Source organism: Canis aureus, chromosome 25, assembly GCF_053574225.1.
Source record: "Canis aureus isolate CA01 chromosome 25, VMU_Caureus_v.1.0, whole genome shotgun sequence".
Classification (NCBI taxonomy): Eukaryota; Metazoa; Chordata; class Mammalia; order Carnivora; family Canidae; genus Canis; species Canis aureus.
The window spans coordinates 40,845,893-40,871,467 of NC_135635.1; the positions used below are offsets into that span (position 1 = coordinate 40,845,893).

Consider the following 25,575-nt stretch of genomic DNA (forward strand, 5'->3'; position numbering starts at 1 on the left):
TTAACTTAAACAACTGAAGAACTCTGACACAGGGCCCAAAATTAGGCAGAAAGGCCAATTAAATGCAGGGAACCAGTGGACCCAAAGGAAAACACAGTGACTCTTTTCTCTTATCTCCTTTCCTGTTCCCTGGGCAGAAAATTCTTAGTCCCCAAATGGTCCTCCTGGGCGTGATCTTAGTGACCCTGAAATAAGCAGCCTGACCTTTCAACAGGCACTGGACCTTCTTTCACTCCCATGCTCCCTGCATCGGAGGGGGTGGGGTGAGTCTTATCTGGCTCCCTCTCCGGGCTGTTACATCAGAGTGAGCTTATCCTTCATGGACTCCATGTCTTTATCTTGCTTAAGAAGATAGATTTGGCAGTACTAAAAATCAAAACATTTCTCTGGCCATGTCTTGCTGACCGGGACACAATTATCTCTGACCCATTGAGCATGTTAAATGGCTTTCATTATTATAGAAATAATTGTATGCTGGGGATCTTAAAAAATAGTCACATATCAGACAGGCAGGAAATGAGGAAATTTCTCCTCCTCTACCTTCCAGAGATAATCACTCTCACCAGTGCCTGTTTTTTTTTTTCCTTATGTTTATTGTTGTAGCATCAAATAAAATATTTATGTTATGCCTCTATCCCCTGGTTTATCAAAATTTGACAGAAAGCATTGTCTACCAACGGTCACAGTGAGGTATTTATTGAACTTTACAACTGCATACTTTCCCTTTCCCATCTGTCTTCTAATTTTCATTAGTTATACTATTTTTATTTTTCCCTAGTAATCTTTGTGACCCAAATAATATGCTTAAAGTTATTTCAAATGTAAGATATAGTTTCAAATATACTTAGAATTATTGTTTTAAGATAAGCATTTACTATTAATACCTCTACAATTAGAATTTTAGTATTTACTCAAGTTCAGATGGAATCCGTTGGCCTCTCTCTATGAAGGATGAGGAATTTGATGTGTTTATCCCTCCTTTCACCTTTCCTCATCCTTCAAAATCCTAATTGATTGTGTTATTATTCTTTCAATGTCAAGATAACAATGTTCATGCGAAAACATACCTCCTGAGATCTGATTTCTCATTCTCAGTATAAGGAGTAGAGCATGTTAATAACTATCTTACAAAGGAAAACCCCCAAATAAGGTGATGCCTCTCTTTAACACCTCTACCTCTTACTCAGCGAAGAGCTGAAACCTTTGAGTCATCTTCTAACATTTCAGGAAACTGTAAGGAGGGAAAACACAGCTTTGGATGTAGAAGGAAGGAGACACAACTCCATTTCCTTTTCCACAAGGAGGTCATCCACTATAGTTTCCCTTTGTGGTGCTTTGTAAACCTGCCAGTGTCGGTGTACCCTGGTAAGCCCAACAGAAGTCTGTGAATAGAAATCAGACCAGTATCCAGCCCTGGGGTTGGGGATAACAGGTGGGGAATGGGGATGGGGAGAGACATCAGCTCCAATAGCTGATGATGGAGCTTAGAAATTAAGCCTGAGAGGCTGGGCCTCCTCTACTTTAGAGAGAAAATGGGTGTTCTGAGTCTCTATCTGTTGGTTCAACATCAGTAGAACTCCATGGAAAATTCCGGAATGATAAATGTTTACTCTACTCATGCAATTAAGAATTTCTTTGTCGGAGAAGGAATCTGGAAATTATAGTACACCGTCTAGGACTTTTAGGTAAGGGGATATAGTGAGCTAAGCTCTTGCAAGCTTCCACCTCAATACAGAAATGCTAAATAAAATAAGTTTTAAATTTTAAACATGCAGTTGGGGTCACAAGAAAGAAAGGGAAATCCATAGATGTTTGAAATAATGACAGAAATGAAAGCCATAATAATAATATTCTCTTCCTGCAACAGCCCTGGGAAAGACAGAAAAGACTCAGAGTCTGAATCTTCTGAAATGGACCCTGACAGTCAGAGGCTTCATTAGCAGACACAGAACAGGAAATATCGTCTTGAAGAGTAGCATCTGAGAAGCTTATGCAAAGCTGTGATCCCAAAGTTAAAAGAAACTATAAAATTTCTGCCTTGTTTGTGAAGGACAATAACCTCAGTAAAAAGTGACTATAAAATCTGTCCTTTCCAGCCCAGGGTGCTGGCAAGGAAGCTCGTCTCTACTCAGAGCTGTGAGCTGAAAAAGGCTCCCATGAGAAACCAAAAATCTCAAGGCCGTGTTGAGCATGAGTTTGGTGTCCAAAAATACACTACACACATGATGGAGAAGAATATCAATATAGAAATTGGTTCTGGGCCATGGTTCCCACCCTATGGCCTCTTGTAGAAGCAAAGTCTATGCTGATCAAACCTTTAGCCTAGTGGCCTAGGGACCCTTCAGCCAAGTGGTCTAGGATTTCCACTTAAACAATTCTGATAAAGAAATCAAAATACTTCAAAGCACCTCGAGAAATAGTTTAAGTGAGAATCAGCTTTGCTGAAACTTGTTAAATAGTTCACATAAAAAATTAAGAGATATGCAAAATAGATATCCAAACAAACACTATGAAAGCTACCTCATCCATATGTGATTTCTCCTGAGTAAGGCTGCCCCCAGACACTTTAGGAGAAAAAAGTCAGAAAGCTAGAAGGGACCATGGTGCACCCTCTCACCCAGCACCATCTCTAGTCTTACAGATGTGAATGCTGAATCCTAGGGAGTAGCTCTTGGCTGTGTGTGAGGCTGCTGAGGTGGTGGGGCAGCAGCTAGCCAAAGTACCCATTTTCATATTCATAGAAATAACCAGGGAATTGCAGGATCACTTCCATAGCCTTAGACCCACAAGGCTTCAACACAAAAAACCCAGTGCATTGGAAAGATTCTGGGACTGGGGCCTTAAAGAGGGCCTTAAAAGAGGCAGAGGCCATAGTTCCATTAATCACCTCCTCACTGAATTGCCTGACTCTGCCTCCCCATCTTTTCAGCTCCTGGGATATCTAAATGTGTGTCTCTTGAATTGCAAATGCTGATTCTCTGCTAAAAGAAGGCAAGAGAGGGTCCCTGAGATGCAATGTTTTGCTGGGACCCAAAGTGGAACACCTGGTGTTGTTCAGGCTGCATTTGCCTGGATCCATGCAGTGCCATTCTCCTTGCTTATTACATGATCTTTAAGGTAGAAGCTTTCTCTAAATTTGGGGTTCTCAAACTTTAGTGCACATTTGGTCTTCTGGAAGACTTATTGAAACCCCTGGAGTTTCTAATGCACCAGGTCTGGGGAAGGGCCTGAGAAAGTATTTCTAACAAACTTCCAAAGTGAAATTGATTCTGCTGGCCCATGAACCACACTTTGAAAACCAGTGGGGTAACACAGTACTTCTCAAACTTTCATGGGCATAAAAGTCACATGAGTATCTTGTTAAAAGTTAGATTCTAATTCAGTGGGTCTGGAGTGGGATTTTACAAGTTTTTACAAGTTTAATGAGTCTTTACAAGTTTAATAAGTCTCTGGATAACACCGATGCTGCTGGTCTAGGGACCACATTTTGAGTGGCAAGGCGCAAACAGTTATTTTTCTATTATTCTACTTCTTGTCACCTATACCTACCACAGACAGATATTGAAGAGAGGAAGGAGTCAGTACAATTCTTCCTAAAGATGCTTTTCCTTTCAGAGAAGCTGTCCAACCCACCCTCAGTCACTTGTAATGATGGTGAGCAAGTTAGTGACTCCAGCACTAAGTGCCTTGCATCAGTTCTAGAAGCTGAGGTTTTTTGTGGAGTGGCCTCAATAACACTGCTGCCCTTCAGAATGGGTGATCCTGGGGGAAGGTGTGGAAGGGGAGATGGAGAACTGAGGCCAGGGGTATAGCAGGAATGGTTGAGGAGAAAGGAAGTGGCCACAGTTCGAGAAGGCTCAGGAATACCTTAGCATGAGTCCAGTGCAGAATGTCCTGTCCTGGCACCAGCTAGCTTAGAAAAAAAGAAAGAAAGAAAGCTGTTCTAAAATTGGCCTTTCTTCTCTTGGGAAAGTCAGATTCTTTCCCAACAGCCACCAGTCTAAGGAAGATTGAGGGAGGAGGAGGGGAGACAAATCCTTCCTCGCATCATTACCTTCTATGATGGATGACTTTTCCCCTGGGGCTTCGCTTAAAGCCAGTGTTCTGAGTCTTGGCTTAGGTCCAGGCTGTCTGGGAGCCTGGACAGCCATGTCTGATAGAGAGGGCACCAGGAACCAGAGCCTCAGTTGGGTTCCCAGCCCCAGCCATGGTTTTCTAATTATAATCATCTCTTACACTCAGGTTGTACATACACTTCTCTGAACACTTCATTCATTCACCAGTTCCTTTCATCAAAAAATATTTATTGGGCATGTGCAACATGCATATAGCATTGTGTTATATACCCTCTATGATGGATCTGAAAACGTAAAAGCCATATTGATCATTTGACAGTAAGATAGAGGCAAATGCTGCCTTGGTATTCAGGTCTCCTACGGTGCTGGTTCATACATAGGGAGGCTCAAACGAAGTGGCTTTCCTAGCCCAAAGAGGGGCATTCTGGTTCACAGGACACAGCAGTCAGCCCCAGGGCCAGGGCTATAATTCAAGACTATCTTATCAGAGCACGACATGTCTTATATCGACTAGTGTAGATTCACACAGGGGCTTCCCTGTACCTTCTCTCAGACCCAATAAAAGGAAACAAGTTCAGAAGAGTAATTTGAAAGCCAAAATGAGGCAAAACAAGAACCCACCAGGCAGGGCTTGGGGACCCTTGCAGATCCACAGAAACAGATCCCTAATACGGCTGACTGCAGAGTAGCTTTCATGACCTCCTGCCCAGAGTAGTTGGAAGTTATCATGACAAAGGCAAAGAAGTGGTGAGATGACTTTTTATACAGCCCTGCAACTTCAGCTATTTTGGCCCCCTTTGGCCAGAACAGAAGACTACTAGGGTCTCTAAAACAGGGGGACCATTTTTAACTGGCAGAAGCTTAATCCAGAAGTGGCTGCTGAAATGAGAGTAAAGTCCCTTTTGGTAAAAGGCTGACATTTATTAGATCAGGACCTTGTTGAGACACTCTTCAGTATAGACTTTACAGCTGGGTAGATTGATAACAACTGTTCTATGACATCTCATCTGACCCAGGTGGGGTCAGAATCATCATGGAACTTTCAGAAAAAGATTTACCTGGGCTTCACCTTCTACGATTCTAACTTTATTTATAAATCTGAATGAGGGCCTGAGTATCATTTGTGGCTCTGATATGCAGTCAGAACAGAGAACCATGAGTGGTGGTGATGGACATGAACTACCTCTTTATGGCCAGAATTCTTCTAATCTTTATCCCCTTACTCTAGCCTTTTTTTAAAAAAAGTTTTGATTTATTATGGAATCTTCAAGTATTTGAAAAGTAATCCATGTACCTACTGCTATCATGCAACAGATTTTATGTACCTGGATACATTTGTTATGGATACGTTTGTTCAGAAATAAATTACAAATAAACTTATAGGTAAAGCAAGAGGCTTTACTCTCTTCCTTCCCTTCTAAGAAATCATTCTTCTGATGCAATATGCATCCTTCCCATGCATAGATTCTATTTTTCTACAAACGGGCATGCTTATTTAAAAAGTTTGCGTGGATGATGTCCTACTGCATGTATCCTTTTGTAGGTTGTATTTTTCATTCAATGTTATGTACCAACTTCAAGATGTACCAACACTGATCCATATTGATCTATTTAATTTACCTTAACTGCTCTTGACAGTGTGCCACTCCCATGGACCTGGACTGGTGGCTGAGGTCTGGGTGATTTTCCCTATTACTCTAGAATAATTCTTCTAGGGCTTGGATCAGGAATTTGAATCAGGTACTTACAGACTCATGGGTTCCAGAGTTCCACTGGAGTTCGCCCATACCCAACTGTTGCTGTTGCCATGGAGTCCATACTGTTCACCCAAAGAAACATGTCAAAAGAGTGTCCACCTTGCAGCCATCATAGCAGTGTGGATGTCTTATAGGATAATTAGAAAATTCTAGGCCTACAGTGCCTAGGTGGCTCAGTTGGTTAAACATCTCACTTTTGATTTGGGCTCAGGTCATAATCTCAGGGATGTGAAATTTAAGCTCCATCTTGTTGCAGGCTATGCCTGGGATTCTCCTTCTCCCTCTCCCTCCCCCCGACTAGTGCAATAAATAAATAAATTAATTAATTCTCAAAAAATTAGATTTTAAGACTGAACTTTCAGGGGTCCTCTTGTTTGCTTTCTATAAACTTGAGAAAGGAAGGATCACCTAGACCAGCAGAACAAGGGCACTGCCAGGACATGGCTCTCACTTCATGTAACTAGGAATTTTCATTCTGTCTTTTCATTTTTCTGAAAAATAAGGACCAGACATAGTGAGACTGACTGCCCTGTTCATTCCAGTAACCTTTCAGAATGGACAAATACAAATACAAGCAAACATCTGAGTTTGTAACTTACCTGCAAGCTTACAGCATAGTGGGCTTGCATGGGACCCAAAGTTTTCTTGTTTAGGTGACTTAACGTTTGGGTTTCCTATTTCTATATCCCATCCATCCTTGTAAATCTCTGAATGTCCTAAGGCGGATCCTCACTGCTTTGCTGTAATGTCTTAATTTATACTTATTGAATGCTTGCTTTTTCTTATGTTTGTTGAACACAAAGCACAAAGCTTGGCATATGTGTGGAGTGAAGGTGGCAGATCTATAAATGTTAATACAAATCAAGCTTCTCTCTGCCTCTACCCAGAAGCCCCTGCAATTTGTATACATGCCTCCCTGGTATAAAATAGATTCTGAGAGTCATGTAGAGCTAAGGGTAGATAGATAGATACACAGGGAGTCTGGAGGAACATGATTTAAGAGATCTGAGGAGCTTCGTGGAGAAAATGGGCTTAACCTGGGTAGAGCCCAACTTAACCCATAGAGTTTAAATCCATTCACTCCTTGCAACAAATTTATTCATTGAAACCCTAAGCAAAATGGTCTTTAGTATTTACTGAGGGGCCCTCAGAGGGTGTGACTATGGCTTACAACATAGTTAAGAGCACAGGATTTTCATTAGCACTTTCTGGGAAGCCATGTCAGCTACTGTTATGAACAGAGAAGAGAAATGAAAAAATAACCAGGCCAAGATGTAGAAGCCAGGTGTAAAGACCCTCTACTCACCATTTATAATGTGGACAAAGGCTGAGTGTGCTCCATGTGAGGAAGGCAGCAGTGACAGGACACAGAGAGGCAGGACCCAGTCTGAGATTTGTAGGCTAAAGAAGAGCCCAGACCACATGGTTGACCACATGACCGAGATGAGGGGAAGTGGTCCCACAACATACTGTAAACAATATCTCTGATCCCTCTGAGCTCAGCGTGTAGCAAGATCATGGGTAAAACTTGCTTCAGTGTTGGGGGAAGTATCATCTGCTTTCCCAAAGGATAACCCCACAAAACTAGAGGAGATTTGAGAGATCCTTGAAATCTCAGTAATAATTATAGTTTACCTGCGCTTTCATCAACATGAACTCATTAGGTTTACAAAAACTCTGGGATTTAAGCCATACAGTTACTACCACTTTTTGTTTTTAATATAGAAACTTCACAGAGATGTTAAAGAATCAGCTTTCTGAAAGCTAGGGATACAATTCTCATCTTTTGATTATGAATCCGTGGGATTTCCACTGTGCCAACTGTCTGTCTCACATATATTATGCAAGATACAAACACTGATAGCAATGATGTCAGAAGAATCAGCTAAGGAATTTGACATGCATTTCTCTTTAGCTTGTAAAAGAGCACTTCCAACAACCGTTCAAGAGGGTGAGGAAGAAGGCACATTTGAAAGAGAATGCCACCAAGCTTAGAGAATAATACCACATTTGGCTGCATTTTTCACAAGCAGCAGAGTGGTTATAAAGAAATCATGTGACAATGAGCAACCCAAGTGTGCTTGGAGAGATAACTGGGACGAAGGATCTCAGAAGCAAGAAGAATCTAAGTTGCCTGGTGTGGAATGCCTTGGGCTACCAAATCATTAGAGGTTGACCTAAATCTAAACCAAGTCACTTCCTTCCCTCAGCATCTCTGGACCCCTTTGCTTGTCATGCACTCTGATCATCTTTTGTCCCAACTGTTAATGCTGTCTAAAGTCCTAGCAAGCCCCATGTTCCTAACCAAAGCTTGCACTTTCAGTGTGATGTGTCCTTTTGGGTGTTTTTGGCTAAATTAAGTCTGAATGCTACCTATTGTTGTCTTAAAATATTTCTTTAAACCGAAAGTAATTTTATCTTTATTCCTAAGGTAGCCATTCTCTTGACTTCAGGAAATAGAACATGGTATCATTTGCATTTAGGCTGCTTTGAAGTTATGAAGCTGATCCAAAAGCTCTCAAGTACTTGCAGATTGTATAATGAAAGCACAAAAAGAGTCCCAAGTCCCCCTGCCCATTTTCTGCCTTCTGCACCTTCTTCTACTCCTTGTTCAAGTTTGTAGCATAATGAGCATCTTGTCCTTGGATCATCTGTAGCCCCATTTGTCCCTATCCTTATCTGCCTTCATCCCACCTCATAGAAGAAGGAGGTGGAGGAGGAGGGTGTGCTTATTCTTCCCTATGAGTTAAAGAGAGTTCCTCTGACAACTTCACATTTCCCATTCTTGGAATGAAATCGTTGAAAATATTCTTTTGGGAGGGGGCAGATAGTGGCATGGTACGAACCAGAATTCTGGCTCTGGGGACAGCTGCCTAGGACTGTAAGTCATAGTATCAGGCACTCTGTAGTCAAAATTCCCTCCATGCTGCTCCCTTAAGGCAGTCACACTAGGAAATACTGCCATCTGGTGGAAATCTTGTAGCTTGTCTCCTTTTCCTGGCTTCATGCCAAGGAATGGGGAGAGTCAAAATGGCCAAAGGGCTGGGCTCTAGAGTTCCAAGATCTAGATCTACCAAAACTTGCTGTCATTAAAATCTGCCCCTACTTAGGGCATGAGAATCCAGGGCTATTGCCTCAGGTTCTGTGCTTTGCTATCAGGATATTCATGTGTTCAAGCCTTTCTCACGTCAGCTATTCCCTTATACCGTAATGTATCCCACCTCTGTGTCTTCCCCAAGGCTATGTCTCTGCCTGGATGCTCTCTCTTCCGTGGGCATAGATCCCTCGGGACCAGCTCTTGTCTTACTGTGTCACAGCCTCCAGTCTTGGTATCCTTTAGTTTGAGCTCCCTAGTCTTTACACATCTGATAAGTCATTATGTATTCTCATGCCCTCTCCACTCACCTGGCACATTTCTCTGCATTTAGAAGATCCTCAATACATGGCTGTTTATTGATATCCAGCTTATATCCTTCCAGTTATAATAAGCACATTTCTTGAATTGGGAATCTAGTTGCACCCAATCCTTAGAAGCAGAGGGAAAACCAGATATCCCTTCAATTCCATTTTTAAGATGAGACTGTAAAACAGAAGATTCAGACTCTGAATTCATATAAGCTGATCACTATGGATGCAGAGGTCTTAGGCATGCATTTCTATAGATCATTCCAAGCGGATGAGGGTGGAGCAAAGTGGGGTATATCAAAGTGTGATGACACTAAGGGATACCCAATTGTGTGGCATGATGGAAAAATTTTGAGTCCTAAACCTGTTTATTGAACATTTATTATTAACACTTATTATCAGTCACAGAACCTTTGTTTCCTCATCCATAAAATGGAATAATTCAAGATACACTTGACTAGCAATGATTTCTTGATCCCAATACTTACTTCCAGTCACATAGTAAATACTCAATAAATAATTGTTGAAAACAAAAAAATACCTAGCTTAGTGCTGTTGTGGAGGATAAAATGGCAAAACACACAAGCAATGTGTAAACTGTGAAATTCCATACAGAGTAGGGGCTGCAGTGGGGATGGATGGGTTGGAACTCCTTTCCTATGGAAAGGAAGAAGAAGTGGATGCTGAGTCCCACCCATCCATCCCCATCGCAGCCTCTACTCTGGATGATAATGTGAAGCATGGAGAGCCCAGAGATACCATGAACTACACTGAGAACTTAGTCTCTCTTCTTCAGGCTCAACCTCAGCAAACTGGTATTCTGGGAAGCAGGTCACAGTGGATCCAGGCCCTCCAATAGTAAAATGCATGATGGCTGCTCCTTATTTTTCCTTTTGTAAGTAGGTCACTGCTGCCAGAACCTCTCAAGGCCCTACTTCTGATGCTTCCTTGGGTCAATGCCACACAGCTTCTCCAGCAATTTTCTTTCTCTGCTCCAGTGAGCAGCCCAGAGCAACTCAGATCAGGCCTGTTTGCAAGGCTCCTGTTGTGTTAGGAATGATGGGATGAGCAAAGATTCCAGGGAGCTGAGTCCAGAGGAGACCAGTAGGCAACTTGGTTCTGGCCCCAGAGAGACCCCAGCTATTACTGAAGTTTATCTCTCTGCAGTTTAATTTCCTTGACCTTAAAATGAAAGGCTTGGATTTGAAGATTTCTAAGCCCTTGCCCAGCACAATAGTATTAGGAGGGACTTGGCAAGCATAGGCAGGCTGATATTTGTCCCCTGATAACCTTCACTTTCCAAGAGGGGGAGTATCTGCCCCCTAAACTCCTTACATGGAATATGAAACAGTGTGGATCAAGAACTTACTATGTGTCAGGCATTGCAGTAACTGCTTTATATACATTTAATTAAAGTCTTCTAACAAACATATTAGGCCAGTATTATCACTCCTGTTTAAATAAAAGGGACTGAGATTCCGTTCTTTAATGTAGTTAGCCTAGTTAGAAGAGGGAGAATTATTTTTAAATGCAAGACATTCTGACTCTGTAGCCCTGGTGATACCAAGCTGACAGGTTGCCAGGGAGAGCCCTATAAAAGGGGAATAGTGTCTGTGTTATACAGGATTCTCCAGCGAAACAGAACCAATAGGATACTTATAAACATGAGATTTGTTAAAGGAATTGGCTCACGCAGTAACAGAGCCCGAAAAGTCCTATGATCTGCCATCTGTAAACTGGTGGAGCAGGAAAGCCAGTGGTATTAATCAGTCTGAGTCCTAAGAATCAGAGGATGACAGGTAAAGGTTAATGGTGTAAGTACCAGTCTGAGTCCAAAAGCCAAAGAATGGAGCAAGAACGTCCTAGGGCAGGTGAAGATTGATGTCTTCATTCAAGCAGAACGCCTCTGTGTTCTCTTGGGGCCTTCAGTGATGATGCCACTCACACTGGTAAGGGTGATCTCTACTCAGTCTACTGATTGAAATGCTCATCTCTTCCAGAGACACCTTCACAGGCACACCCAGAAATCATGTTTTATGAGCTATATGGCCAACTCTTAGCCTTGTCAAGTTGATACACAAAATTTACCATCACAGGACCCTGTAGACATGGTGGCATGTTTGGTTTATCACACATAAATAAACATCATAATTATACTCATGTTTACCCATCTAATTTTCAGCCATTTCGTTTATCCTGTATTGTTTCATTTCATATTCACAAGAACCCATGGGGAATGTGGGATTACCCTTGCTGAGAAAAGAGAGCTGCAGAAAGCTGACTTGTTGACAGTCATTTGGTAAATGAGGGAGCCACTAGCTAGTGCCCTGGTGGTCTGACTTCAAGTCAGGCTTCCTGCTGCTAGGCAAAGTTGGAAAAGATGGAACACTAAGTACCATGTGCCCTTCCTGTCCCCAATTTCCCAGTTCACAGCCAGAATAATTGAGGCATAAAGAGTCTGCATCTTGACCTTTCCAGAATAAAGATGGTGTGTGCCAAAACAGAAACCAAACTCTCCCCGCTTCTAGTCCACAGTTCTTCTTTTTACTAGAGTCGGACTCCTTCCCCTGGCTCACAAGGTCCTGCCCAATCCACTCCCAGCTCTTGTCTCCAACTTCCTCTGGCTTCATTCTTGTACTCATATCTGAGAGGTGTCCTCTACTCAGGGTGAAAGAGCTTTGTGCCTCTTTGGTAGAATTGCAGCTCCATCACTTAGAGCCAGAGGTCCTTCAGCTAACTCACAAGAGGCAGGATTGCATGGTGAGCTCCATATTTAGGGAAACGGGGTCTGAATGTCTGCTTCACCACTAACTGCCAGTCCTGAACTCTCTCAGCTTCAGCCTCCTGATGTCAGGCCTGGACATAATAGTATTCATCTTATGGGGTTATTTTGAGGATTAAATAAAATAATGTATATGTATTGTGATTGTTAGCTTCCTTATGGAAGTTAAGTAACATAAATATATGTGAAAATGGAAAGAACATGACAGAAAGATAGAATATTCAAGAAGTGTTCACTCTTTTCTTGTCCACTCACCACTTAGTTTATCCACATTACAATTCCTAGGTGGTAGAGGTGGGGTTCTTCCTTTGTGTTCCCAGCACCTGTTACAGTCCACTACGCAGAGCAGAAGCTCGATAAATGTTGGATGAAACAGAGAAAAGAAAAGAAAGAGAGAAAAGAAATGTTTTTAAGATTTATATATTTCAGAGAGAGAGAGAGAGAGAGAGAACATGGGGGGTGGGGCAGAGCGAGAGGGAGAATCCCAAGCAGACTCCCAGTGACACAGGGCTCAATCTGTGATTATGACCTGAGCTGAAATCAAGAGTCAGTCCCTTAACCAACTGAGCTATGCAGGCACCCCAAGGCTTGCAATTTTTAAACGTGTTTATCTGATAGATTAAAAAGAGGTCATTTGTCAAACAGCAACATTATCATTACAATCTATTATTAACACTGTATTAAAAGAATAACTGTGCATTGTATAAATGCACTACAAAAACACAAATCCTTTGTTCCAGCTGCTTTAAGGATCTGGATTAGGGGGATCAGATCTCTCATCCCATTGGCTCTGTTATCTGGGTTTCAACTTCAGCCCCTGGCCTCTTGCCATCAGTCTTTCTGCCTCCTATAGGACTCACCCTGGACACTGCAGTACCTATGCTTCTGAGACAAGACTGCAGGGCAGGAGAAGGCTGGCCAGAAAAATCACACTGCAGGTCAGTGCTCAGAAGATACAGCCTCTGCCTTGTCTCCTCACCCCTGCCACAATCAGCTGGAGGGGCCCAAGACCAACCACCAAAACAGCCCCTTCTTGGGAACTGTCACTCCACACTTTTCCATCTGAATCTCTTTCTTTTTAGAGCTCCTCCCCCAGAGGCACATAGATTCAAAGCTATAATTACAAAGGCAATAACAAAGATTAGAAAAATACTTGAGAGTTTATAGAGACTTTCATGGAGATGCCTTGATTTTGTCCACACCACATTTCCCTAAGTTAGGTACAGCACATCAGCAATATATAGCGCAGAGAGATTGAGCAATGTATATTCAAGTGACAGAGATGGGATCTGAGCCTAGACTTTTCCCCTCTATATTTAAAGTCATAGGATTTCCATAACAGCAATGAGGTTTCATCAAATTTCCATGATTCTTTCCTTTGAAAGATCCTAAAGATTTCAATTCTTAAATATATATTTTTTTATCTTCCTACAATCCCTGGTTATTGAAGAAGGCCATATCTCCACATTTTATAAACAAAGAAACTAAGGCAAGAAATAGAATTTGACCAATCTAAGACTCACACACATATACAGACAATGCATTAAAAAGATCTTGTTGGCATTTGCTTTGTTAACCACCATGGCATCTCTTTTTAACTGGGGTTTTATGAGAGGATTTTCAGTGTACTGTGCCCATTTTCTCACCCATGACCTTTGGGTTTGAGTACCTAAAATCTAGCTTCAAAGGGTGATTCGTTGGCCAAAATTCCAGGGAAGTGTAGGGGAGGAAAGTTTTCATTGACCCTGTTAGGTCCCTGGCTGGGTCTGAAAATTAACTGACAAAGACAGATTAACAGAAGAAAAGCATATAAATTTCATTGAATTTTTACATGTACCTGGGTACCCTCACAAGAGAATGAAGACCTGAAGAAATGACTGGAGTAGGAAGCTTTTAGACAAAGAAACAATAGATTTGTGAATAATTGCAAGACAGAAGGGTTTGGGCTTGGGTAGTAAACATGAAGAAGTAACAGAAAAGACAAGGTTTAGTTTAATGAAGTTTGTTTATATGGATTTCTTGGCCCCAAATTCCATCTCCATGATAGGAATGTCTTCCATCTTCCTGGCACAGGGAGGGCACCTTTCACATAGGCGATTTATGACCTGTTTTGGGGAAGAAGGGTGGGGTGGGGGAGGCCAGAGTGAACCTCCTGCCTCTGCCTTTTCTCAGGCTCTTTCTATTTAAGACATTCAATATGCCAAGGTGCCACCTTTTGGGGTAGTGTCCTGAACCCCATTGGAAGCAAATCATGAACCACACATTTGAAAGACTCCACCCTCTCAGCCATTACTCAAACAGGTACTTGTCAAAACACAAGCAGAAAACCATGGAACAGCTTGAAGAAGCATATAAAGGTGAATTTTGTATAATCCACTAGTGATTTCCTTTATATTAAAAACCTCTGTCACTGCATCTGTATCTTTGGGTAAATTCCCAGCAGTGAAACAGCAGGACACCTGCACCCCAATGTTTATAGTAGCAATGTCCACAATAGCCAAACTGTGGAAGGAGCCTCGGTGTCAATCGAAAGATGAATGGATAAAGAAGATGTGGTCTATGTATACAATGGAATATTACTCAGCCATTAGAAATGACAAATACCCACCATTTGCTTCAATGTGGATGGAACTGGAGGGTATTATGCTGAGTGAAATAAGTCAATCGGAGAAGGACAGACATTATATGGTCTCATTCATTTGAGGAATATAAAAAATAGTGAAAGGGAATAAAGGGGAAAGGAGAAAAAATAAGTGGGAAATATCAGAGAGGGTGACAAAACACCCAGAGACTCCTAACTCTGGGAAATAAACAAGGGGTAGTGGAAGGGGAGGTGGGCAAGGGGTTGGGGTGACTGGGTGACGGGCACTGAGGGGGGCACTTGATGGGATGAGCACTGGGTGATATGCTATATGTTGGCATATCGAACTACAATAAAAATATATACAAAAAAAAACCCTCTGTCAATGCCACAGCTATTATAATTCCTCCACTTCCTATTACTGCTGCTACCATCTACAGAATGGCAGGAACTCTACTATTACTAAGCATCTTGCTTATATCTCATGGATTCTCACAACAAACTCATCAGTTAGGAATTTTTATCACCATTTTACAGATCAGGAAATGGAAGCTGACAGAGGTTAAATTAGCTTGCCCAGGCTAACACACCTCAGAAGTGGCAGGGAAAGGTGTCAAAGCTAGATCTGTGTGACTCTGAATATCAAACTCCTAGGTGACTCTTTGAGTGATGTTCTCCGAGACCTTAATTTTAATTTGATTATGCCCAAATCTAAGAATATTTTCAGGAATGATTTATGATCCACTTGTGTGCACAGCACCCTTTCAGGGTAACAGAAGGAAAGTAAAGGTATTCATCCCATGAAACTGAGCCTAAGAAACTCATGAATTTTTGGAGGTCAAAACATTGAGAAAGAAGACAAACCACTAATGGAAGGAGTGTCTCCATTGGAGCCAGATGGGCCCAGGTCTCTCCTCTTTAACCTCAGTTTGTTCATCTATAAAGTAGGACTAATAATATTTACTCTTCAAGGTTGCTGCGATAAACCATTTATGCACCTAGCACAGTACGTGGCCCGAGTAGACAATCATTCCTGTCAGAAATTTTACTGAGGGCCTGGAAGCTGGAAATATAGTATGGGCTGAGTGAAAGTGGTCCCTGCTCTCACTGAATTCACTGTTTAGTATGAGATAAATAGTTGTTTATACTATCATAGCTCACCAAGTCACAGTGTTGAAACACGTAACCAGAAGACAGAGGGCTGCTCTTTACCTAACAACCACAACACACAGCTCTCTCATGTAAGCTCCACAAGCTAACCAGAGTCCTAGCAAATGAATTTATGAATAGTTTAGGAAATAAGCCACTCCATTAGAAGTGACACTAAAAGCCTGGGTATCTTGGTCTCTCTGAGCAGACACTCCTTTATTTGATAAAAGGAGTAATGTATATGAATTCTGTTAAATGAGACAGTCATGTCAGTAAAAAATAACATCAGAGATGGTACAAAATGGAAACATCTGGTTCTGTTTCCCAAGTTCTCATCCACTCCTGCCATTCTACGGTTCAATAAATACAACTTAGAAATATAAGTAAGGGAGACAGAACATAAAGACTCCTAACTCTGGGAAACAAACTAGGGGTGGTGGAAGGGGAGGAGGGCGGGGGATGGAGGTGAATGGGTGACGGGCACTGAGGGGGGCACTTGACGGGATGAGCACTGGGTGTTATTCTGTAGGTTGGCAAATTGAACACCAATAAAAATAAATTTATTATTTAAAAAAAATAAATATAAAGAAATAAAAATAAAAAAAGAAATATAAGTAAGAGGTTAGTTTGCATAGCAATGAGACTGGCACTGTGAACGATTTGGGCATCTAGTAAACTTAGAGACTAGATCATACCTTGACATCACTTCGGAAGGTGGATTTTCTAAACATGGCTCATCACCAGCAGATTCCTGCCTTACTTCACAGTAAAAGATAATGTTGGCTTTCAGTTACTGACTGGGGCAGTGATTCCCATTTTTTGGCTCTTTTCCTTCAGGGAAGAATTGTTATTTCTGGGCCAGCTGTGGGTTGCTGCAGTCACATGACTAGTTCTGGCCAGTGAGAGTGGGGAGTGAGAGAACTGCATCACACTTCCAGGTAAGAACATTTGACTATGGAGGCAAGTCTCCTCAGAGCTCACCTCTACTCCAGCATGGGTTATTTGTTACCCTTGGGCTTTGTGTTACTGGAATAAACAAAGCTCCCTGCTATCCAATGATGGATAAGTAACATGAGGAAAAAATAAACCTTTGTGTTTTATGCCTTTGAGATTGGGGGCTATTTTGTTACTACAGCATAATATAACCTATTCTTACTGATACTTCATATTAATATTTTGCTGCTTTAATAGCTTCATGCAATATACACTAGAATTGTGTACTAAAATCCTTTTCATTTAAATATGACTTCCTTCCACCTGCTTTGACACCAATGCATTGCCTCTACCCCATTCACCATGCTTCTGTAAAGCCATTCACATGGAATGCAATGTGACAAGCGGTTCCAGACTTGTAACAGTATAGGGGAAATAAACTCATCCCACTTACTGTTTTTACTTCATTGATTTTCAGGTTAATGGAAGTGACCTCTTTTACTTGCAAAATGTATTCTGTCATTTATGAAATATTTACAACCCTATAAGGCAGATAGTATTAGGTCCATTTTATAACCAAGGGATTTGAAATATGGCTTAAGAGACTGCATGAGGATGCTAGTTAATAAGCGGCAACACTAGGATGTGAACTCTCATCTTCTAACTCTATGTGTGGGACTAACTCAACTATGCCACCTTTCGTTCAGCATCTTAACTGAATGGAAATCTCTTTTTGTTTCCATCTATTCTAATAGGGTTTCCCTTAAGTGGAGGAATACTATACCAATCAGTTCTTCATTATTATTAGTTTTTTGCATCCTGATTGTTCAGAAGAGAGTGTGGCTGGCAGAAACCCTCTACCATGTACTCTCAGGGTGATGGAGTCACATTGGCTGTGGGTCTTGGAGGAAATGCCAGTCACTAGGGCTGATACACTGGAGGCTGGCCCTCTGGTCAACCCTGAACTCCTGTGCCCTGCCTCGGTTGTTAGTCTTGGCCCTGATCTTGGAGAGGCTGATAGTCTGTGCAACTCATAACCTCACACTCTGGACCTTGCAAAGTAGCTTGCCCCTGAAGTGTGGGGACAGGGGGCATAGCAGGCCCATAGCAGGCCATAGAAGCCCCTCAAGCACTGCTCAACTACTCCCTCAGAGAGTCTGAGCTAGTCTCCTCTTCTCACACTGCCATCTCCCTTTTCTTTCTTTCCAAGTTTTCCTTTTTGGTAAAGTTTTGGTTTGGGTCGATCAGCTTCCTTTCCTTAATTGCCCATTTTCTGTGTCACTGATGCCAATTATGTCAGTTGGGCTAGGACACAAGGACTCAAGGATCTAGGCAGAAAAGCCCCACCATCAAGGGTCTTTAGAGGCTACTGACAGAGAATACCTCTCCATCCTCTCTTCAATTAGCACACTATGCTCAGATGGTACAACACTTCAGATATCACCTGTGTGGTCCCTGAGCCTCCAGAGCTCTCCAGTGGATGTGTGTGGTGACACTCACACCAATCTTTGGAGGTGATGTGATATCAGGGGACCCATGTTGTCCTCACTTCACCATAGAAAGCATACCAGGCAAACATAGAAAATCTACCTCTGTAGGATCTGCCACTGGGATCCCAGTTCCCATGGAGGGTCCATCCTCTTCTCCCCTGAGGTCTGCATGCCTGACACTGATTCCTCTCTCAGCAGAGTGGATGTGGGTGACTCTTTTCAAGAACTTTCTTCCACCAACGAAGTTCTGATGCTGAATTCTTATACTAGGAAGGAGTAAGCTTTCCGGCTGACTGCTAGGAGGCCCACCTGCTTCACGCTCTCAAAGGCTCAGTTCAGGGCTGGAAAAGGCAGGTAGTAAAGGGAATAAGAGAAGCTGCCTGGAGGAGGCATAACACTCTCCTGCTTATTCTTCTCTCCTTCCGACCCAAGGCTCCCAAAGTTGAGGTTAGGTCACAGAGTCCTTAGCTATTGTAGGAACAAAAAACCTTGCAGGGCCTTGTCACATGGGGGGGGGGGGGGTCTTGTAGTTTCAGACCTCCATTTCATACCTACCCAACCAGCAAAATCATCCTATTATGCATTTTCATCTCTTTCAGTGCCTTTTGCTTTTTCACAGAAGCAATTTCAAATAGATTTGTAGGATTATTTGATCAGTGTCTTTCTCCCTCATTAGACCCAGCTACATAAAGTCAGAGACCATACAGGTTGCCCTAGCCTAGAAAAGACTAAGCACTAGATAAATATTTGTTGAATGGATGATTTAATCTTCACTGCTGACACAGCAAGAAAGAATAAGCTTAAACTATAGAAAAAAAGATTAGTTCAGCACTACTCCAGAGCCCACTGCCTGGTTTTAAATCCTGGCTCTGAAACTTATTTCCTACGGGCCCTAGTCAAATATTGCTATCTCATTTTATAGTTCTCAATGGTGGTAAAAGACTTATACTACTGCACCATACGGTTGTTCTGAGGATTAGATGGGATAATACATGTACCACACTTCAGACAGACTTTGGGCAATATAAATACTCAGTAACTACGAGCTAACTACAGCTTGCTTGTAGATGGAGGTAGCTGAAGGAGAAGTTTTGATTTTGCTCTTTGTAAGACACAGGAATAGATGTGTAATACCTTATACTTATCCAAGGAGGTAGTTTTGACAGTTAAGCAAAAAAAAATTCTTTAACTATAATTTTTCAACAAAGACACTACCATATCTAGAAGTTAGTGTCTCTAAAACAACATGGTCCTGATTATTATACTAGGCAATGACATTGTTAAAGGAATCAGGATATAAATCATGAAGATCTTTGGCAGTAGATAACTGATCATAAGTGTCTAAGACCCAAAGAGAGAAGAGACCTCAGAATTCTTTTTTCCCTTCTCCACACCCATAAATCACTTAAAATCTGCCATAAGTGTGTCACCTGAGCCTGGGGTGCTTATAGCAGCCCACAATCAGCGAACTGATATTTTTCAAGCAAAAGTAACTATGTTTTCCAGGAATCCTGACCACATTGCAGGGGAAAAAATCATGATATTTTATCTGTTCCTCATGGACAACGTTTCAGCAAAAGTCAGGTATGATATTATGGAATATGTAATGTTGGTCTTCCATTTAAAACAAGATGCACCATCTTCCCATCTTTCCTAAGTGGGATAAAGGAAATAAATTTGTTCTACAACATCCAAGTTATTTCTCTAATGCCCAATGGCATTTTTCAGCAAGAAAGCAAAAAATGTGTAACCCTTTTTGGTGGCAATGCATTGGCAGGCTTCCCTCGGGCCAAGGAGATCTGCTGAGGCCCAGCATGGCCAGGCAACCTTAGACATAGTGGTGGTGCCCCAGCCTAAGGGAGTCAGGCCACAGGCCTAACAGGAGCTGGGCAGAGCACATAGGAAGGGCAGAGCTGTGTTGACTACTATGGGAGGACATGAGCAGCTGTGCTGAAATGGAGATAAGCAGAGAGGAAAGAAAATGGTTCTCAGACAGAAAAGCCAGTAGGGACCTGGGAACACTCTCAGGCCTCTGCCCTGGCTGAACGTCATTGCCCCAGATCTCCTACAAGCCCTCCTTATCTGTCTCCTTAAAATATCAGTTTTATCAGGTAATTATCTCTTCTTTTTATTTTTATTCAAGGTTTTATTTATTTGAGAGAGAGAGAGAGAGCATGCACACAAGCAGGGGGAGGGACAGAGGGAGAGGGAGAAGCAGATTCCCTGCTGAGCAGGAAGCCCCACTCAGGGCCTAGTCTCAGGACCCTGGGATCATGACCTAAGCCCAAGGCAAACACTTAACTAACTGAGCCACCCAGGAACCCTAATTCCCTCATCTTGAAAACCTCCATAGTGGCCCTCATCTATGGTATAGAATGAGTCCCAAGCTCCTGAATCAGCTGTTCAAAGCCTACCGCAGCTGGCCTCAACTTATCTTCCCAAATTGGGCTCCTACAATTCCCATGAACCTTCTCAGATACTCACATACCTTCGGCTCAAGCAAAAACAAACTCTTACTCTCTTCTCAGTGCATTTTACACACTTACCTCCAGAATTTTGTGGTCATAATTTCCCCTCCTGCTACTGAGCTCTGCTCTTCCCTGACCTGGCTCTTCTTTTCCAACTTTTCAAATCCTGTACTAGCCTGAAGGTAGGTCTTCATTGCTTTACCTTGACCACTTACCAACATGGATCTTTGCTCCTACACAGTCAGCCCTCAACCACCCAGCTTCCTGGGTGGAAAGAGACACACAGTCTGGAGGCAGAGAGTATGGGTTTAAATTTAGCTGTGCCAGTTATTAACTGTGTGATTTCTCTAAATTTTCTTGTCTCTACAAGCTGGGAAGTTTTTCCTATGATTGGGAATACTGCATATAAAATGTCTGCCATGAAGCATGACACAGTAGGTGCATAGTAAGTAGAAGCTAGTAGTATTAGTAGTGCCTAGTACCTTGAATTCCTAAATCTCATCTGACTCAATTTGACTCACGGTGTCTTTACTGTACTCCCCCCACCATGGTGGCTTACTTCTGAGTTTTTAGAATGGACTCAGAAAATATTTTGAGGGGGTCTCTGGGTGTTTTGCTATAAGTTCATTGGTTTTTCTTAAGTAAAATAAAGGTGATGAGGCCTGAGACCAGCTTTGTACTCAATTGACAAGCCAGCTTCACAGAGCCTGGAGACAAATCCATATAACATTCTTAGGATGAAGTCGATGTGTGCTTCTGAGAAGGGAAGCCCTTGAGAGTTACACTCTTGATCTGAGAGCCAGAGCTTTCTCTGTGGAGCTGCCTGAGAACACCAGCAGCTTGCTAAGGAAACCACTTGGTTGTCAAAACACATCCCAACTTCCCTTGTCAGCGATGTCAGCTAACATCTTAAGAGAATGGCAGGGCAAGCTCTTGGGAGTTCAATGCAGATAAATGATTTGTAAATGTCACGTAGACCCCAGAGGGGGTGGGGCCGGGGATGCTAGTGTATATGGAAGTCACTTCTATTTCAAAGCAATGGAAAATTGTGAAACTTCCAGATTTCTTATATAAGCCCATGTACCGTATTTTAGAATTTATAAATAGTAAAAAATTACTATAAATCCACTTGTCCCTACCACAGCACAATAATAAAACCTCCCCTTATGCTAGAAATAACTTCCTATGCCTTTTTTTTTTTTTTCGGTCTTTAAGACCAATAATCTTATTACTCTCTTTTCTCCATCTAGGTATGCCTTCTCTCTTGTTGCTGTTGATTCAATCAGTCAACCAACAAGTATTTATCATGCTTTACTATGTGCTCAGAACTCTATCGGGAGCCAAGGAAGATAACAGAAAAAAACATGGCCTCTGTCCTCAAGGAACAATTTAAAATATAGTTATCCTGTCAAATCTGCATTACCCAAGACCTTCTGCGAGCCTTCAGTCAGCAGTCAGCCAGCCTAGAAATATTTATTACACATTGCTGTGCGCCTGGGGTACAGAGAGTGGATGAGTCGGACAAGGTCCTAGTTCACATAGAGCTTACATTCCAGTAGAAGAAAGAAGCAAGTTCAGAAATGGTGAGTGCTATAAACGAAATTAGATGAAAGACAGGTAGATGGAGCTGAAGGGGCAGGAGGTCAGAGAAAGCCTTTCTGAAGAGGTGGTGTGACTAATTTGTCAAAAGAGCTAAGATATAAGAGAAGAGATGCTTAGAAACTCCTTCCAGAGAAAAAATGAGTGGGAAATTTCAGAAAGGGACACAGAACATGAGAGACTCCTAACACTGGGAAACGAACAAGGGGTAGTAGAAAGGGAGGTGGGCGGGGGGTGGGGGTGACTAGGTGACGGGCACTGAGGGGGGCACTTGATGGGATGAGCACTGGGTGTTATTCTATATGTTGGCAAATTGAACACCAATAAAAAATAAATTAAAAAAAAAAAGAAATTCCTTCCAGTAGGGAGCTGCCTATAAATGCTGGAGAAACACAAAGGATACTAGAATGGACTCTAGGTCTCTTGGTCGAGGGCTACATTTTATTCATAGCACTAAGCTTAGCACCTGATACATAGAAGATGCTGAATGATAGTGATGTGTCACATTATTCACAATTTACTACATGACAGGGAATGGACTGAGTACCTGCCATGCACTGTTCGTTCAATTCTCACAACTGCCATATGGGTAAGGTACTGCAATCCCTTCATGATAGACCCAAAGATGTTTCATAGAAAATAAGCTAGAGTGACAGTGCAAACCCTGGTGGTCCATTTCAGGACCTGTTGGTTTCCTATCCCGTGATGCATGTAGGCATGAGCGAATGAATGATCGATTGTCAACGTGATCTTTTACCTCATTAATTTCTAGGAGGGCTACAGAGATGAAGCCTATGTGCTTCAGGCTTTGGATTGTTGGAATCCATATAGTAAATGCACCTGGCACATAGCTACACCCAAATACTCACACATTTTCCAATATCCAACCAAATAGCCACTTGTCTGAGATGAGAGGCAGTCTGAGAGAGTTTAGTTTTTGAGGTTGGACAAATCAAACAGTAAAATAAATGACATTTTCTTTCCTCCTGTGTAGCTCATCAGTTCACAAGAAATTTTTGTGTAGTGCCCTGTGATGGTCAGGAAAGAGCCCAGTTCTCAGATCTATGCTGGAAACAAAGCTGAGATAAGATGAGAGCCAGTCACACATTTAGGGCTTCTCGTACAGTGGGCCCGGACAGTCTTATTTTTGCTCTGCTGCACTGAGGGTCCACTCATGGCCCCAGGAATTCTACCCATGTACCTCTGCTCAAACGAAGGCTTCCTCCTGGATCTCCTGCCACTTTTTCTACCAGTGTACATCCCACCATCCTTCAAATCCATTCCAAACACCTGATTCCTGTATCCATTTTTGTCATTTGTGCACTTAGTTTGGGCTGCTTCACAGATTGTGGACAAATAATTCCTTCTAATTCATCTTTTTACATGTTATAGCCCTAGCCCAACAGGGGAGATATTAGTGCTTAATAAACATTGCTGAAATGAATTTTACATTGCTCCCACTTGGAAGAGGCAGGGCTTGTTCTAAGCTCCCTTCTGGAATTTCACATGGCAATAACAACAAAAAAATGACCCTTGCTGAGGGTTTACTGCCTAACAAACATCTATGTTGTTTATTATATTTGCCCATGACAACTCTGAAAGAAGGCCATATTATTATTCCTAGTTTATCATTGGAAAAGACTGCAAGACATTTAGAAGGGAATTGCTTGCATTTGGTCATATTGCTGATAAATGGCAAAACTAGGATTCCAACTCAGATCTACCTGCCTCCAAACCTCTCGTTTAACCAAATGCTTGACTGACTCATTACCCCCCCATACACTGGCCCTGTGGCTTCTCTTTATGCCTTCCTGACCCTCTTCCACCTGTGGCCCATATATCCCAGCCCTACCTTCAGCCTCTTGGGGTACAGCACATTCCCCAGCTGCTATCTGGAGGCCCTAAATTCTTCATTCCCCACAATTCTTTTTTTTAAAGGTTTTATTTATTTATTCATGAGAGACACAGAGAGAAAGAGAGGCAGAGACACAGGCTCCATGCAAGGAGCCTGACGTGGAACTCCATCCTGGGTCTCCAGGATCATGCCCTGGGCTGAAGGTGGCGCTAAACCGCTGAGCCCCTGGGCTGCCCCCAACAATTCTTTAATCCATCTACCATCCAGCATTCCACTGCCAGACTCTGCCTCCCTCTACACAACCTTCTGCTTAAACTCCCATTTTCTAGGCTGTGAGATTATAACTAAGTTGCATTTAACTAGTTCATACCAAAGTATGAGTGACTGCATGCCACTTAAAGTTCAGTGGGAATTTGACATTTGATATCCATCAACTCAAAGAACTGAGTCTGAGTAGCACACAAATGTTGAACATTTATTATTTGGGTGTCAGAAGGTCTGTACATAAAATTTGCTTTAGAAAACTCTAATGAATTCATGGTTAGACTTCATTCATACTGTTTATCAAACAATTCAACATTTTTTCATCATGATCCCATCATTGTTCCTTTTTCCAGGTTTGTCTCTGAAATTCAGTGTCCACACTATATAGCCCCTCTGCTGCCCACAGCGTGAGGGTGGTCTAGACACAGCATCAGAAAGGGGTGATCACTAATTCACAGCAGAGACTTAATCCTCAACATTGCCCTCTTGGAGTTTTCCCAGAAAAGACCTAACAAACCCTGTCTTGCTGGGGATGGCATCAGAGCAACCCTTTCAAAGCTGCAGAACAAAGGCTTCAATGTGGCTCTGGGAAATTCCATGCTCCACTCAGATCCAGGTCTGGTTTGGTGGCCTCCAGCTGTCAACATCTGGAATCCATTTCCCACTTGGAAAAGCCACCCAGACAGAACTGCCTATACCCATAATTGGGCCTAGTGATGTGGCCAAGGAAGCATGGGGATCCCCTGAGGGCTGGGAGGGGATTGGTCAGAGTCAGATTATCCAACAAAAAGAGGTAACCTGAACTGAGGGCACTAGCTCAAGAGGTGACATTGAAAAAATTTTTTTTAATTATTTGATATTTCAGTAAAAGCATCAAGGAAAATATTAGAACTTTTGGGAACTTTCTTAAATTTATGCTTTGGTTAGTATTGCTTTTATTTTGAATTACATATGAGGGAGCATCATATTATTTTCAGTGCTTAAGATGTCTAAAGATTTTACCCAGTCCTGGGCCAGGAATTAGACAACTATATTGTATGAGACTGGGGTTGAGGACAGATTAAATGCCACACAGAACACCCTAATGTCTTATGTATGCCTAAATTCCAGCAGCTAGCACAGCACAGCTCAGAAAATGTATGATGGTCTCATTACACTTGGCCCTGTAGGCACTATTGCTACTGGTATGACAGTCAACCAACCTAGCAATCCAAGG

At 42.2% G+C, this 25,575-nt stretch overlaps 1 protein-coding gene and 1 long non-coding RNA gene across 12 annotated transcripts in view; one reads left to right on the forward strand and one right to left on the reverse strand.

Moving 5' to 3' along the window:
- Positions 1–25,575, forward strand: part of LOC144297373 (uncharacterized) — an 81,485-nt gene that overhangs the window by 54,649 nt on the left and 1,261 nt on the right. Inside the window, exons 2-3 of one of the 2 annotated variants that reach the window (XR_013364408.1) lie at positions 16,588–16,688; positions 21,892–22,224. This is a non-coding gene — a long non-coding RNA (uncharacterized LOC144297373). Of the gene's footprint in view, positions 1–16,587; positions 16,689–21,891; positions 22,454–25,575 lie in introns of those variants that run through there. The other variant, XR_013364407.1, reaches the window with a different exon arrangement.
- The window catches only part of KCNA5 (potassium voltage-gated channel subfamily A member 5), a 43,651-nt gene that overhangs the window by 6,773 nt on the left and 11,303 nt on the right, over positions 1–25,575 (reverse strand). Inside the window, exons 2-4 of one of the 10 annotated variants that reach the window (XR_013364403.1) lie at positions 18,274–18,514; positions 12,276–12,356; positions 9,277–9,413 (exon numbers count right to left, since the gene is read on the reverse strand). The exons of 1 other annotated variant lie outside the window; for it this stretch is intronic. The gene's annotated coding sequence lies outside the window, so the exon portion shown is untranslated. Of the gene's footprint in view, positions 1–7,139; positions 7,235–9,238; positions 9,414–12,275; positions 12,373–13,987; positions 14,126–16,624; positions 16,643–18,273; positions 18,515–25,575 lie in introns of those variants that run through there. 8 more of the 10 variants (XR_013364404.1, XR_013364398.1, XR_013364401.1 and 5 more) reach the window with 8 other exon arrangements.